Here is a 15,032-nt window from a genome sequence, read left to right as displayed (position 1 = left end):
TTGGGAAATTGAGAATCACATGGAAAAGGCTAAATAAGATGAAAAAGAAGATTGTTAGCTTCTCCTAGCCAAGTGATGGCATGTTCCAAGAGTGGAAAAAGAAATACGTAGTACAAGAAGAGGAAGTCCCACAACAGTTAGAAGATGTTGCAATGGAACAACAAACTTAAAAGGCCATTAGGAAATAAAATGATTGTATTTTTCTTTCTTTTTTCAGCGGGAATCATGGTTGTAACAAACTTTTCCTAGGAAAGTCTAAAGCTTGTTTGCATCCATATTGTTATAAATGGATAGCATGACTTAGAAAAAATCATCACAAGAATTTGTAAAGAAACTCTGTTGAAATATATCTACAGTGTTTCTAGTTCTCTCTGGAATTACATTGAGTCATTTAAAATTTTCAAAATGAATATAAATATACAGATCAAAGTTTCAAGCCTAAATCTTCTTTGTCTTCTGGTGTGCATTCATTCTTTCTTGGGATCAAATACTGAAAATGAGCATAAATTTTCTTTAATGTTTCAGTTTTATTGAGGTGATGAAGTCCATAGGTTTTTACCATTGGTTTACTGTGGATCTCAATTTAAAAGTGTGAAAGTATTCATAAAAGGTATGCCCACCTGAGCTTTGGATAAGTTCGAAGTGTAGAAGATTTTGTTGAAACCTTGTTATATGTTAGTCTGGAATTCTATTTTCTTTGTGTCCTCTTTAGCAACAAACAGAGTTATTAAATTTTCTTATAGGGAGGAATAGGAAGGAATCAGAATTTGAGAACAACACTCCTCGCACTTACCATGGTCCTATCGGGTCTCGGCATAACATAAAAGTTCTTCTTTTAACATCCCCATGAATCCTCATTTGATGTTCTCTTTATCGGTATAACTCACACCGATACTCTAGCCAATGCTTCTATCTTCATCGAGGGTCGGAATGGCCCTTTTTTATTCCTCCCGAAATCCCGATGCACTTTTGTGTTATATGCTTCCGAGTTCTTTTATCGATATAGGTAATACTGATGGCTCGGACTTCTGATTCTCCATATCATCGGGGATTGGTCTAGCAATTTTCGCACTACTCCGATATTTCTTTCTGATGGGCTTGCCTTTAGTTTCCTTTAGTCATCGAGTATCGAGATAAAACTTTCTTATTACTTCTGATCTCCCAGTACTATGTTATAAGCTTGGCCATTTCGTTACAAGTTATACTGATGGTTTCATAGGTCATGGATATAGCAATTTATATGCTTTGCCAATAAGCCGATGCAAGCCGATAGAAAGCAACCGCCTACTTCCTCATCGGAACAAGCTATCTTGATGGAACGATCTTTCAAAAAGTGGCCACCGAGTTGAGTATTTTTTAATGTGCTCCAATGAGTCCGCGCTCTGTTTCATTGGTATAAGTGATGTTGATAACCTCCTTTGGCTTGCCAATGTGGTTTTATCTGGAGCTTTGTTTTAGCTAGATGTAGGCCATACCTTAGTGGAAGGACAAATTGGAGACCTCTGTGTTTTTTCATGCACTTTGGTAGATTCGTATCAGGCCGGTTAGATAAAGTACGTAGGAGCAGGAACTTGACGGCTAGTTCTCATAATAGTAAAGATATGTTGTTCGGATGAACCTTGATTGGAATTCGGGCCTGTTCTAGTCGGTCTCTAGACTTATCTAGAAATTTTGAAACTTTATATAAGGAATAGTTCAGATTGCAGTCTTAAGCATGGAAGTCTCGATCTGAACCGATGGTGCATCATTTTGGTGTCAGTTGCTTGTGTAGAGAGGAATCGATCCAAGCCCAATACAACCGGCTATTTCAAGCAAACGATGTGCTCTGGAATGTTGTATGGCGAGTGGCTAATGGTATATTGGGTGCTAATCGATAGTGGTGTGATGGGTTTGTTTATGAGGTTGTCATTTGCCCTATGGTTGACATATTTGATTCAAAGGAAGTGACCATACAGAGGATCGACGACTTTGTCTACCCGTCTGATGGGCAGGCCCTGGGAAATGCCATTCTAGAGTTGGATTCTGATTGTTGGGTAAGCACCCTCCGCATCTATTTTAACCACACTAACTACATCTCCTCTGAATCGGAGGAGTCAGACACTGAAGATGAGGAAATTGCCCAAAAAAGGGCAGCACGGGAGAGGAGGAATACTCCACGAGGCATGGGAGGTGTTTAGGGTAGGGGTGAGGAATGAGAATCTGGATCCCTTTCGCAAACTACTAAACTCTAATGATAACTGGCTCTCGGCACCAGCCGCTATCAAAGTAATGGAGATTAGAGAGAACATGGGTGTCATACTCCAATACATTGGGAGTTAGTTTTGATGTTTATCTACAATTTCTTAGTTTGCATATGTCACTCGCTACACTTCTATGACCCTATTACAGACAATAGGATTAATTTTGTAAAATTAGCAGTAGCACTATTTTAGGTAGTTACCGGATAAGTTATAAAACATTGTGTCATGGTAAATAGGAGAAAGTGTCACCATTGTAGGTGCATAGAGCGCCTTCGATGGTCATTTTGTAGCCAATATTTTAATGTTTAAAAATGTCATTTTCATCTACATGTACTAATGAGGGATGACTGGTGGACATTACAATTTGTAAAGAATCAATGCTTCTTACACATTGCTGCCAATCTTTTAAGACAATGTTTGTTAAGTATTGATGTATTCAAATACAAATTTTCTGTCACATGAAGCATTGATCTATAGTTGTTAGTTTTGCCTTTTCTGTAGTTTAATATTGCTTCAATCTCTCTGTTAGCTTCAAACTATTATGCAAAATCATTGTACAGATTAACCAACACGCTTGTTAGCCGCGCATTTTACAGTGTTGATTTTGCAAAAACAACTGTGATTGACTAACCTGTCGCTACCACACTACATGAAAGGTCTGTTTTGGAGCCAAAACAGCTTTAGCCCTAAAGGATTACTTTATCGGTATCACTTTCACCAATATCCCTGCAGGCAGTTTTATCCCAATCATGGGTCGGAGTTGCGTTTTTCTAATCCTCCCGAACTCCCCATGACTAACACGCGTGTTAGTGGTCCGTTTTACACCATCCATTTTGCGACCAACATTCTGCGATTGTCTAACTTATCGGTAACGTGCAGCTACGATTGACTAACCTGACACTAACGCGATGTACGAAAGCTCTGTTTTGGAGCCAGAATGCCTTGGACGGTATTCGACCCAACAGGCATTTCGTACAGTGTCTTAGCGACAGGTTAGTCAATCGCAACCACTAACTGCAGAATCAACGGTGTAAAACACGCGTGTTAGTCAATCCTGACCGGGTATTGGTATAGCAAACCGAGACCGCTCCTGATAGCCGAAACATAGTCTAACATGTCCCATCGGGTATCGGCATAGTTCAATTTATGTCCCTCCAATGCCCCGATGATCTCAATATACCAGTCCACATTATGACTAAGTCCCCCACGTTATCGGCATAAATCACCCCGAAGAACTCCTAGCAACTCTCCATCCGCCTTAATAGTCCTATCGAGACTCGGCATAGCATAAAATTTCTTCTTTTGATGTCCCGATGAGTCCTAATGCATGTTTACTTTATCGGTATAATTTACACCGATATCCCCATAGGTGCTTTTATCTTCATTGAGAGTTGGAATAGCCTTTTCTATTCCTCTCGATCAGTCTCCGATGCACTTTTATGCTTTATGCTTTCGAGTTTGTTTTATCAGTATAGGTATTACCAATGATTTCGCCTTCCCGATTCTCCATCTCATTGGGGATCGATCTAACTATTTTTGCACTATCCCGATATGGTCTTTTTCTCCAATATGGCCTCAAGACTAGTCTAATCTGTTGAGCCCACCATCCTTTCACTGTTTCGTGAAAGATAAACTCCACACTATTTCGCCCACCGAAATAACGTAGACCGTCGGATCCTTTTCAAGATGCACCTTCTTTACTTTCCACGTCATCCTCATGTTGGGCCCACTTCCCTTTCGCTGCTTCACGAAAGATAAACTCCAAGCATCTTTCCTTTACGAAACAAAGCAAGTCGTTGGATCAACCGAAAGATATCATCCGTTAACCTTCATTCTTTAACCCACCAGTCGGGCCCGCTACTCTTTTCGCGGCTTCACGAAAGGTAAAGTTCGGGCTATTTTCCTTTGCGAATTCACGCACACCGTCGGATCTACCAGAACTTGCATGGTTTTTTACGGGACCTGACAAAGAATGAAAAACTTAGGAAAAGGGCGCAAAATAAAACATTAATAGAGACCCGCCTAAGGCAAAAAGTGCTTTTATCTTCATTGGGGGTCGGAATAGCCTTTTTCTATGCCTAATGCATGTTTACTTTATCGGTATAATTTACACCGATATCCCCACAAGTGCTTTTATCTCCATCGGGAATCGGAATAGCCTTTTTCTATTCCTCTTGAAGTCTCGATCAGTCTCTGATGCACTTTTATGCTTTATGCTTCCAAGTTTGTTTTATCGGTATAGGTAATACCGATGGTTCCGCCTTCTGATTCTCCATGATAATGGGGATCGATCTAACTATTTTTGCACTATCCCGATATGGTAAATTTCAAAAACCCTAAACCTTCAAATAGATAGTATGGATTGACTAACACGTGTGTTAGTCTCGCGTTTTACACTGTTGATTTTGAAGTTAACGGTTGCGATTGACTAACCTCTTCTCACTAACACACTGTACGACAGGTCTATTTTGGAGCTAGAATAGTCGCATCCTCAGAGCAATAACTCATAGGCAAGATGAAGTGCTAAGCACAATTTTGCAGATTTTAGCAGACTATGGAACAAAATCACCCAAAAGTCAAAACAGTAATAACAAGGAGTTCATCGGGATAAGTTGTGTCGATAATGCGGTGGTCTTAGTCATTGGTATATTGAGATCATCGAGGTATCAGAGGGATAAGAAATAAACTATGCCCACACTAGATGACTCAAGCAAAAAGAAACCAAAGACGAATGCATCGGAAAGAGTTATGTCGATGGACCGTTAAAACAAAAGGCAAGGAGGAGACTGAAGTGATGCTCATCGCGATGAAATGAACCATCGGGATAAAGAAAAAATAGGTATTCTGAGACCCGATAAGTGGGTCGGGGTAGTTTGTTCCGATCAGAAAGCAAAAATTGGTAAAGTAATAACAACCGGCGCCAAACATTTGAATCATCGGGAGGAGTGTCGTCGATTAGCCATTGGTTTTCGTAATGAGAAGAACTGACCGTTACAACATAGTTTCCATTAAATGCATAAATTACATTTGTTGCCGCACGAAGCAAATATGTCAAAGATTGCAGTAATCAATTACAAAGATTGCAAATCTGTCCCAAATAGTCGGTATTGCAGAGCAGCATTTCTCAAGAAGTAATTACAGAAAGATAATAAGTGCTTACTGACAAAATTTTTGAGTTACTGACTATAGTGTGAAATAATTTGCAGAAATGGAGGGGTCAAGCTCAAAAGGGAAGCAAAAAGCTGCCGAAGTATCGAGTACCGCAACAAAGAAATCGGGTAGAAAGTTGAATCAGGACATGATAGACCAAATGGGATCTCCAGGAGCTAGGTCACGTAGAGCTAAGACAAATTTTCCTATCCGCGAGCAGTTAGAGGATAGATATAGAGGGATTGGGGATATATTCACCATAGTGCGAGGGCACGAGTTGTTCCTTTTCCATTACTTCCATAGGGATAACCCCACACCAATTTCGAACCCATGGAAAATGGGTCTCGGTAAACTTGTAGTACCCAATGTGTTTGTCAACATTGATTTGTTGAAGCTTTTAGTAAGAAATTATAATGCAAACAACCGATGCATTATGTTGCCTGATGGGACTGCTCTAGTGAATTTTGCAAAGGCTACAATTCAAGAAGTTTTTGCAGTAGATTTGGAGGCAGAATTGCCTTTATCTTTTGTAGATTTGGAAGAAGAGTACAGGAAGATGGACACTACATACCAGGGCTGGAACCTCACTGTCCATAAAGAAGAGAAGGGGAGACTAACAGAGGAAGAAGGTCCTCCATATGACATGACTATTTTTAAGAAGTATCTGCAATATACATATATGGCTTGTGGTCAGGTGGGAGGAGTTGAAGCTCTTGATGTGGCAAACAGAGGACCACTTGTTCTAGTAGCAGAAGTTCAGAGGCATGAGCCTAGGGCATTTGACTTCGCTTCTTACCTGGTAGACAGATTGCATGAAGGTTTCTTAAACCTAAAAGACAATCCAAACAAATATTTCAAGCACTACTCACTGTTAATGCACATCATTTTATTTTATGGGAGACTTAGAGGGTTATGGCTGGAAGAATTGAATGTGAATACAGTTGGGAAAGATGGAAAGGAGCAACCAATGCAATTATGGGTTTCCCTTTGGGATTACAGGTTTGTGCATTCTCATTGCCTCAAATTTGAGGAGTTTTTTGTCAAACCAATTTTCTTGCTCTTTGGTGAACCTTGGCAAGGATCATTTTCGGAGGAGGTTAACAAGTTTCTTAGGCCTCACGAGCACCAAAATCCAAAGGTCAATCACAACTGGGGTGATTGGTACTTGTGCAGAAACTTCACTTTTGTTCGATGTTATGGATTTGAGGGTTATCCATATGTTCTCCCTAAGCCTGCACCAAACAGGATTGCCTTCTTGGAAATTGTAAGGCAGTTAAGTGTGTCTAATGCCAAACATTTCGGAGGAGCACACAAGCAAGCTTTCCTCCCTCGCACACTTCACTTTCAGGATTTTAAAATTGTATCAACTAGGGCATACAAGGCCATTGACAGGAAGCTGGTGGATGAATACAATTTGTTTTGGCATGTATCTAGAGCACGCTATGATCCTAAGGGTTACATCCATTCAAGCAGGAAAAGACAGGATTTGGGAGACTTATACCTTCATGAGGAGGATGAATTTGAAGACATGTGCAAGAATAAGGAGGTGGAAGAGCTTGCAGGAGTTATGGAGACCTTGGAGAAAAAGCTAGAGGAAAGAAGGCAGAGACTAGAAAACATGGAGGGAGAACCAGCCCAAAGTGATTTAGGAGAAAATGAAGTAGTCTCCAAGCTCTGTGCCCCTAAGAAGGAGAAGGATTCGGAGGCAAAGGATAGGCTTATTGTTGCTCTAAATGCAGAGACAGATGAAAGAATGGCAAAACATGTTTCTTTTGTATCTAATGATCACTTCATTATGTCTAAGGAATTCAAATCATTCTTGTACCACTTCAAGGGTAAGAAATTGAGGGAAGCAGTCCCAAATGTGACCCCTAAGAATGAAGAAGAAATGATGATGAGGTTGAAGAAAGAAATTGACACAGAAGTTGAGACTATGACCCCGCAAAGGGGTAGGCAATTGCTAGTAGAGGCAAGAATAATTGTGTTTCCGGGATGGGACCTAAGTGCTTCAGTTATTTTTGAGCTTCAGTTATTTTTTATTCTTTGTTACATTCAAATAATAAGGATATGAAGTTAAACATCCAAGGAGTGCAAGATATTTTTATTGGATCAAGATATGATCCAAAGGAGGAAGAAATGTTATTGTGGGCCTTATATCCTCCTAATAAGAGGCCAAAAATCATTGATGTAGATAAAGCTTTTGGTCACATTATGACCTTGAAGGTTGGAGAAGTAGATCCTATAGTCACAGCTGACATGGGTATCAATATTTCAAAATTTAATAAGGCCCAAATGAAACATGAGATAGCAGAGAAGAATAAGTATAAGGCTTTGTATGAAGAAACGCTTAAGAGGAGTGGGCACCCTGTTCCCCAAATTACAGATTCAGGAGGCGAATGGAAGAAAAAATTTGAAAAGTTATCTTATGAACATAACAAGTTGAAAAAACGGATGAAGAGCATTCGGGCCGATACCGCTTGCGTGTTGCTAAGTAGGAGGTATGACAACATGGAGAAAGCATTGAACGAATTCTGGGGTGAATATCAGAGGAACATGGACAATATGATTTCACACACCAGAATTTGAGATAGACTCGACATGATGTTACAGGATACAATGACCAAAGAGAAAGAAAAAAAGAAGTTGCAGGGTCTGCTTGTTACACATGATGGAGTTACAGAGGCATTGAAGTCTGAATTTGATGAATGCCAGCAGATTGTTGAGCATGGGGTTCCTAGTCTGGTAGATGATGCAGGTGTGATCAAAGACAAAACCATATGGATCTCTGAGTGCAAGTTTATGCTTAATGTAGCCCAAGCCATCGCCATAGCAGATGTCCTTGACATGAATGACACGGCCGATCAATTGGAAAAAATTTATGCGATTGAGAATGCAGCCAAGGATACCATCTTCAATGCTACAACATATAAGGATCCGGCCTACTTGGTGCATATTAAAAAATGTGGATGACGGTTGGATCGAAAGTCCTAGTGTGGTGTTTTAGTTTATGTAATGTAATTGATATCTTAGTTAGGCGTTTTAATTTATGTTCAGTTAGTTGTTAAGATAATGAAAGGGTGTGTCCTTTCATTCATGTCTTTCAGCATTTGTATTTGTATTGAGTCATCTTGTGTAACAAAGGGAGTTTTTTTTTGGGGGGGGGTTGGAACATCATTGTTGTAAGGACTGAAAGTCATATGTATTATGAAATTTTATAGGAAGCAGAAGTGTCATTTTGTGTAAGCAAATTGCAATGAAGTATCTCCAAGTGTAGCTTCTGTGTACTGTCATTTCTCAGACATTAATATACAAGATTCACTGTTTCTACTTCAAATGTACTGATTACTTTCTTTGTTGATGAAACATGCTTTGTCCTCTTCATAAATCTGTTTAAGAATCTGTTGTAATGTGAATCACATTCTGTTACATTAAATGTGAGATTGGGTTCTTATTGTTTATGTGAGACATACTGAACCATTATAGTGATTATTCATATTGTCTCTTGAGTTGATAATGTTATTTGTCCACAAAGTATCATTATATTCTGAGATAGAGGCACTGCTCTGTTGTTAATTCTTTGAAATCCTAATTTAATATGCATTAGGTCCTTGAGAGAGAAGTATTCTTCTGAAACCTTTTGAATTATTCTATTGCATATATCTCGAATGTTCTAAAACCATTTTACTTCCAAAATATAACAATCTTTGTACACGGTTATCTTTTCATTCAGTTTTCAATTTTTAAAAGCATTCAAATAAAAGTAGTCAACAGCAGTAGGAAATTATCTTGCAAAGAACTATCTTAGTAAAGTTTAAATCCACTATAAATAACCTCTTTTGTGCTTGAGAGGAAGAGGCACACCCACCTAGGTTTAGTGGAGTCTAAAGTGTAGAGGGAATTGGTCTTCGACCATCCCTATTCGTTGCCCAAGGCCAATTGCACTACTTCAGGGTTTGGCGAGTCTTTTTGTTTTCCAATCTGTGGTTTTGGGCACCAACAGCTTGTTCGACCAAATGGAAGAGATAGGCAAATTAAGACCGTGCTAAGGAGATTCATCATACCAAGTGAGGTGTTAGGAAACTATTTACCATTTTATATGCATTTTCCACATTTTGAGGTGATGGTCCATATTTTGGATTAGGTGTTTGAATAATGGAATATTCAGAGCTCCACATGTGTGTTTGATAATCATTTCAAGGATGATTGTCCCCTAGGTTGTTACTTTTCTCAAATCTGGCCTATGAGCCCTTGTAAACCCAAAATAGCATAAATTTGCATTGTGATCTAAAACGACTTCTAAAGCCTCATTAGGCATTTAGGCATATCGGTTTAATGTTAGGAATTCATGCTAGGAGGTTCAGTATAAGTAAAAATGCATAAAAGGCAAAAATGCACATTTGACCAAAAGTTGTCATTGTTGCTTGACAACTTTTTGCAACTTTTTGAGAAACTTTGCATTTTTTTAGCATATCGCTGGTTGGGCAACCGATGAAGTATTGGTTATGACCAACATGGCATATAAAATGCTCTGAGAATGACCAAAATGACCAGAATAGAAACTCAATTATGCTACAAGAATTTAATTTTATTTGTAGTAATATATATTGAAATGCTTGACTTTGATGTTATACAACAATTTCATGCACATACAATCAAAAACTTTTGTTTTTCCACCATATATAATGAAATGTTAACAACAATTTCAAAACAGAGAAGATAAGAGTACCAGTTGGTGTCAACCAAGTTTTTATTTGTCCGGTAAAGCTATATTTTATATTAATTCTGAAAATGTTTGCATTCTAAAAGATAAACCTCGACGACTAGCCGACTAGACCATCGAAGTCGGTGGACGGTATACATAACGGTCCATACATAACACATTTTAAAAAAAAACAGTCCTTGCTTCAAAAAAGGTTGTATGTGCCATCTCACTACGCCACATGAACAGTGACCGTGCCCTCTTCCACGTCCAGCACTTCCATGTTCCTAACTTGGTTAATTTTTGTCTCCCTGCTGAAGCCTTCACCAAACTGCAGCACACGACCCTTCTTAGTTGTTCTTCCACAAGGTCGACCCTATCGTTTTGTGTGTGTAGGAACCGTTCGTTGCACAAGTGCTCTATATTCCGACCAAGGTCCCCATTTTGCCATCTCCACACGCGCTTCCCAGACATCGATCATCTCAAGGTATTGCACAATACCATACATCCCAGCCTGTGCTACACTTCTTCTGGCCTCTTTATCGAATATCGCACTCCAGAGCAAGAACGGTCGCAAGGGAGGACTGAATTCACTCACGTGAATCCACGCTCTGCCCACACTTTCAAAGTCGTCCATGTCTCGTGCCAAACCTAATAAAGCTTCCATTCCGCCTAGCCATTCCTTCTTCACACACCTGTTCATGATTTCTCTGACTTTCAGAACAGGTCGAAGCTCTAGACACCATGCCATAAACAGAGACACTATGTCCGCATTCGTTATGTACTTCCACCCACCTTCTATGTACTTAGGCCCAAGGATCAACTTCACCGTGGACAGGAATGCGGTGTCTTCATAGATAAACAGGTTCATCAACCTATCATCGCTTATTCGTCCCCAAAATGCGACCTGTTTTTTGCTTGTTTCTAAAGAAAAGTTGGCCTCCATATTTGAAATCGAGATACCTATTATTCCAAAATGGACATGCAAAATCTGTCGGACTAACAGCAACATCTATAAATTATTTCAATTTTTATCAACCTATGCCTTAATTTTTTAGTGCTTTCTAATAACTAAGTTCATCTACCACATGTTCCATGTTATTCTACAATCTATGTTTCTGCACAATAGTCTGTGGACGCTTTTGTACACTTACACATTTCCATATGATGCACATAGCTAATCAAAAGTTTCTTCGATTGAGAAGGCGCGTTATGTGCTTTCGCCCATGATCGCTCCAAAACGGTAGTACGCAATGACTAACACGCCTGTTAGTCACACGTTTTACACTGTCAATTTTGCAATGAATGGGCAATGATTGACTAACACAACGCTAACATGTTGTACAATAGGTGCTCCCGCTCCAAAGCAGACTATGGATTGACTAACAGTCATGTTAATAGCGCGTGTTACACCGTTGATTTTGTAATAAACGATTGCGATTGACTAACATGTCGCTAACACGCTGTCCAAAAGGTCTGTTTTGGAGCCAGAATAGCTTCAGCCAAAAACAGGGACCAAAAATAGCGTGTTAGCGATAGGTTACTCAATCGCAGCCGTTAATTGCAAAATAGGTTACGTGTTCGGCCACAGCTCCAAAACAGACATTTTTTTGTTATTATAGACTATTTATGCAATAAATAGTAAATCATATTAAAAAAAGAAGACAAAAAACCTTGTATAAAATTAACTACAAATTTATATGGGTATTTCTACATATTCATTTGAATCATTTGAAGATAATTTCATTATTACTGTAATCGCATAATCGCGTGTTACTCAGTGCGTACGGCGGAGTCGGCAAGGCCACGGCTATTGAGCGACTAACAATGCATGGAAATCCATCGGAGAAGCGGCAAAACCAATAACAACGCATGGAAATCCGGCTTCGGACCTATCGGCATTACTCTCTCCAATTAAATTAATAAGGCAACGGCGGTTACATCGAAGAAGCGGCAAAAGCATAATATTATCTTGCTGATAACCAATGAGGCTATCGATAAGACTCGTACCGAAAAGTGCAACAGAAATGACGGACCAAAACGGCACTATAGAGATACTAACAGACACCAAACACCCACCAAAACGGCAGTACAGAGATACTAACACGCGTTTTACAACGGCTTTTTGGAGCCAGCAAACATGCGTCCAACCCTATATCTAACCCTAACGCGAATAATTTCAAGCTAGAGCAAAACAAGAATAACCAAAGCAAAACAAAACAATAAAATTTTTGCACTGCGTATAAACCAAAACATGCAAATTTTCCAACTGTATACAACCAGAAAAAACGGCTACTCAACATACCTGTTAGCCTTCAGAAATGAACGCAGGCTGCCCTTGAAAAGTAAGTCCTCGCTACCTCCTTCTTGAAACCCTTCTTTGCCTTCAAAAACAGCATAACACTTCAGCAATGAGGGCTTTGGACACTTTCTTTAATCGCACATTAGTCCCTTTATTCTTCCTTTTTTCCACAACATGCAGAAAATGGCGGGAGGACATGTCGTATGGTTCACCTAACATGCGTGGGTTCTACATGGACAGTCGGTTCTACATCCATTTTTCAATGAATGGTTGCGATTTTTCCCACATGAGGCCGCAGAAAATGGCGTCGATTTTTTGCTGAAACGGTACAGGGCATACTACGGTTTTGATAACATGCGTGTTAGTGGCGCATTCTACATGGTCGATTTTTCACTAAACGGGTGCAATTGACTGAGTAAGGACCCACCTGTCAGTAGCACGTACGAGAGGTTTTGGAGGGAGCCATCGCGGTTTGGAAGCCCACGCCCTCTTTTTCCCGCCGTTTTGGCATCCGAACGCAGCCATCTACACTTGCCGCCAGATGTTTGTTTTCTATGGCTTTTAATGTGCGTGTTAGGCACAACACATCTGCGCGAACCGCGGCCCACGATCTGCTGTCCTCTGACATGTCCACGTAGTTTCGCATGGGCCCCGACGTTTGAAATAGCTGAGTCCAGGACAACTCCACGTCATTTTCCCTGGGTCTGGCGCCTACGCCAAATTGGCATGGTATGCATGTCTCGAACTTGTATGTCGATGCATGTCGTTGGTACGACAGGTCACTTTTGGAGCCAGAATAGACACATCCGAGGTAGAGTGGCTATGATGTGACTTTTCATGCTCACACATGTGAGCATGGGGGGTAGAGACACTTGTCACCTCACATGATGGCAAGTTTAGATCTTGATTGATGTAGATGGATTCTAGGGCTAGAATTGAGTAGACAAATATTGAAGTTGATGTGGATTTAAATATTAGGGAAAATGGTAATGCGATTTAATTAGCCTGAATCAAGTAATTTAGTATGAATTAATTAATTTATTTAGTTAGAAGGATGTGGGAAGTAAAGTTAGACTTAATTAATTAAATATAAATTTATTTAATTAATGGTGAAGGATAAAGATAAAGGATGAATTAAATATATTATAAATATTTATTTATTTGGCTATGATGGGCTAAAGTTTAGTGTGGTAAAGACAAGTTTATATATCTACACAAATCACATAAATAGTTTATAATATTCATCTCATGATTCTTATCACACAAACAATTGAATAGAATGTGAAACAACAAAGAAACAACTATGAATTGCATATGCTTCAAAAAAAAATTAGGTATTTGACCAAGAAAGAATGACAATTATTGCTTGCAAAAAATTACATATTTTTTTTAAGGTGAATGCAAAAATGGATACTTTGAGCAAATCCTAGATGAGACAAGATATTCGTATTATACTAAGACTAGCACAAGAAATTTTTGTGCACTTAATAAAGCTACAAATGTTGTATCGAACAAATAGATAGAAACAACCATTTGGAATATTTGCACCAGAGGACACAACGATGTTGGTTTTGTCATCTTTGTTAATTATATTAATTGTAACATTATTCATTTTTTCAATTTAATTTTTTTATATAAATTGATTTTTTTTGTGATGAGAACAAAATATATGCATGTATTGTCCCAAAATGACAACACCAATTTGCTACCTATTATTTGCTCTTGTTACCTTTATTCATATATTTTTCACATTCACAATCTAAAAACAAATATCATATATAATATGAAACAAAATCATATCATAACTCTTATATGACATGTATTAATAGATTTTAAACACTTTCTCCTCCCTTTAAACTATAAATATTTTGTTTTGTTTCTATTTTGAACTTCAATTGAAAATCACTTTAGATTGTTCTTTTATTATTTATGAGTTTGCAAAGCTATCTATACAATTATTCAATTTGTACTACATATCTATTAGTCCACTTGCATGTGTGCAACAATCATGTTTTTGAAAGCATGCACTAAAAAGACACTCTCGAAATATCTATAAAAGATTTGGTACAAAACATTTTAAACGAGTTGTTAGATTTCTAATTATATATGTACATAACAATCATATAAATTGTCCTTTGACTAATGAGATCATCCAATTAATTGAAATCAGCATGACATCCACAAAATATTTTAAACCAATTGTTAGTTTTCTAATTATATATGTACATAACAGTCATATAAATTGTCCTTTGACTAATAAGATCATCCAATTAATTGAGGTCACCACGACATCCACAACACCTTACACAGTACATCTTATTTTTTTGTCCCATTAATAACACTAGTTATATTTGACATTGGATTCCTCTTTTATTTGAATTTGAGCCTCAAAAATCATTCAGAACTATAAACTGGCATATAAGGAACGCTGTAAGTGATGCCAAAATAGTACAAGTCATGGGGCCCCATCACCTAAACTTCATGAGATCTATAATGGTTGCCAACTACTAGACATTTGAATCCGTGCTGGAATATATATACATTTAACAGAGCTCCTTTCTATCCACCAAAATTTGGCATCTTTTGCTAGCTTAACTTTGAATAATAATACTGAAACTACTTTTTTTTTTGGTGGCTTATT

Source organism: Cryptomeria japonica, chromosome 9, assembly GCF_030272615.1.
Source record: "Cryptomeria japonica chromosome 9, Sugi_1.0, whole genome shotgun sequence".
Classification (NCBI taxonomy): domain Eukaryota; kingdom Viridiplantae; phylum Streptophyta; class Pinopsida; order Cupressales; family Cupressaceae; genus Cryptomeria; species Cryptomeria japonica.
This window is presented reverse-complemented; position numbering follows the sequence as displayed.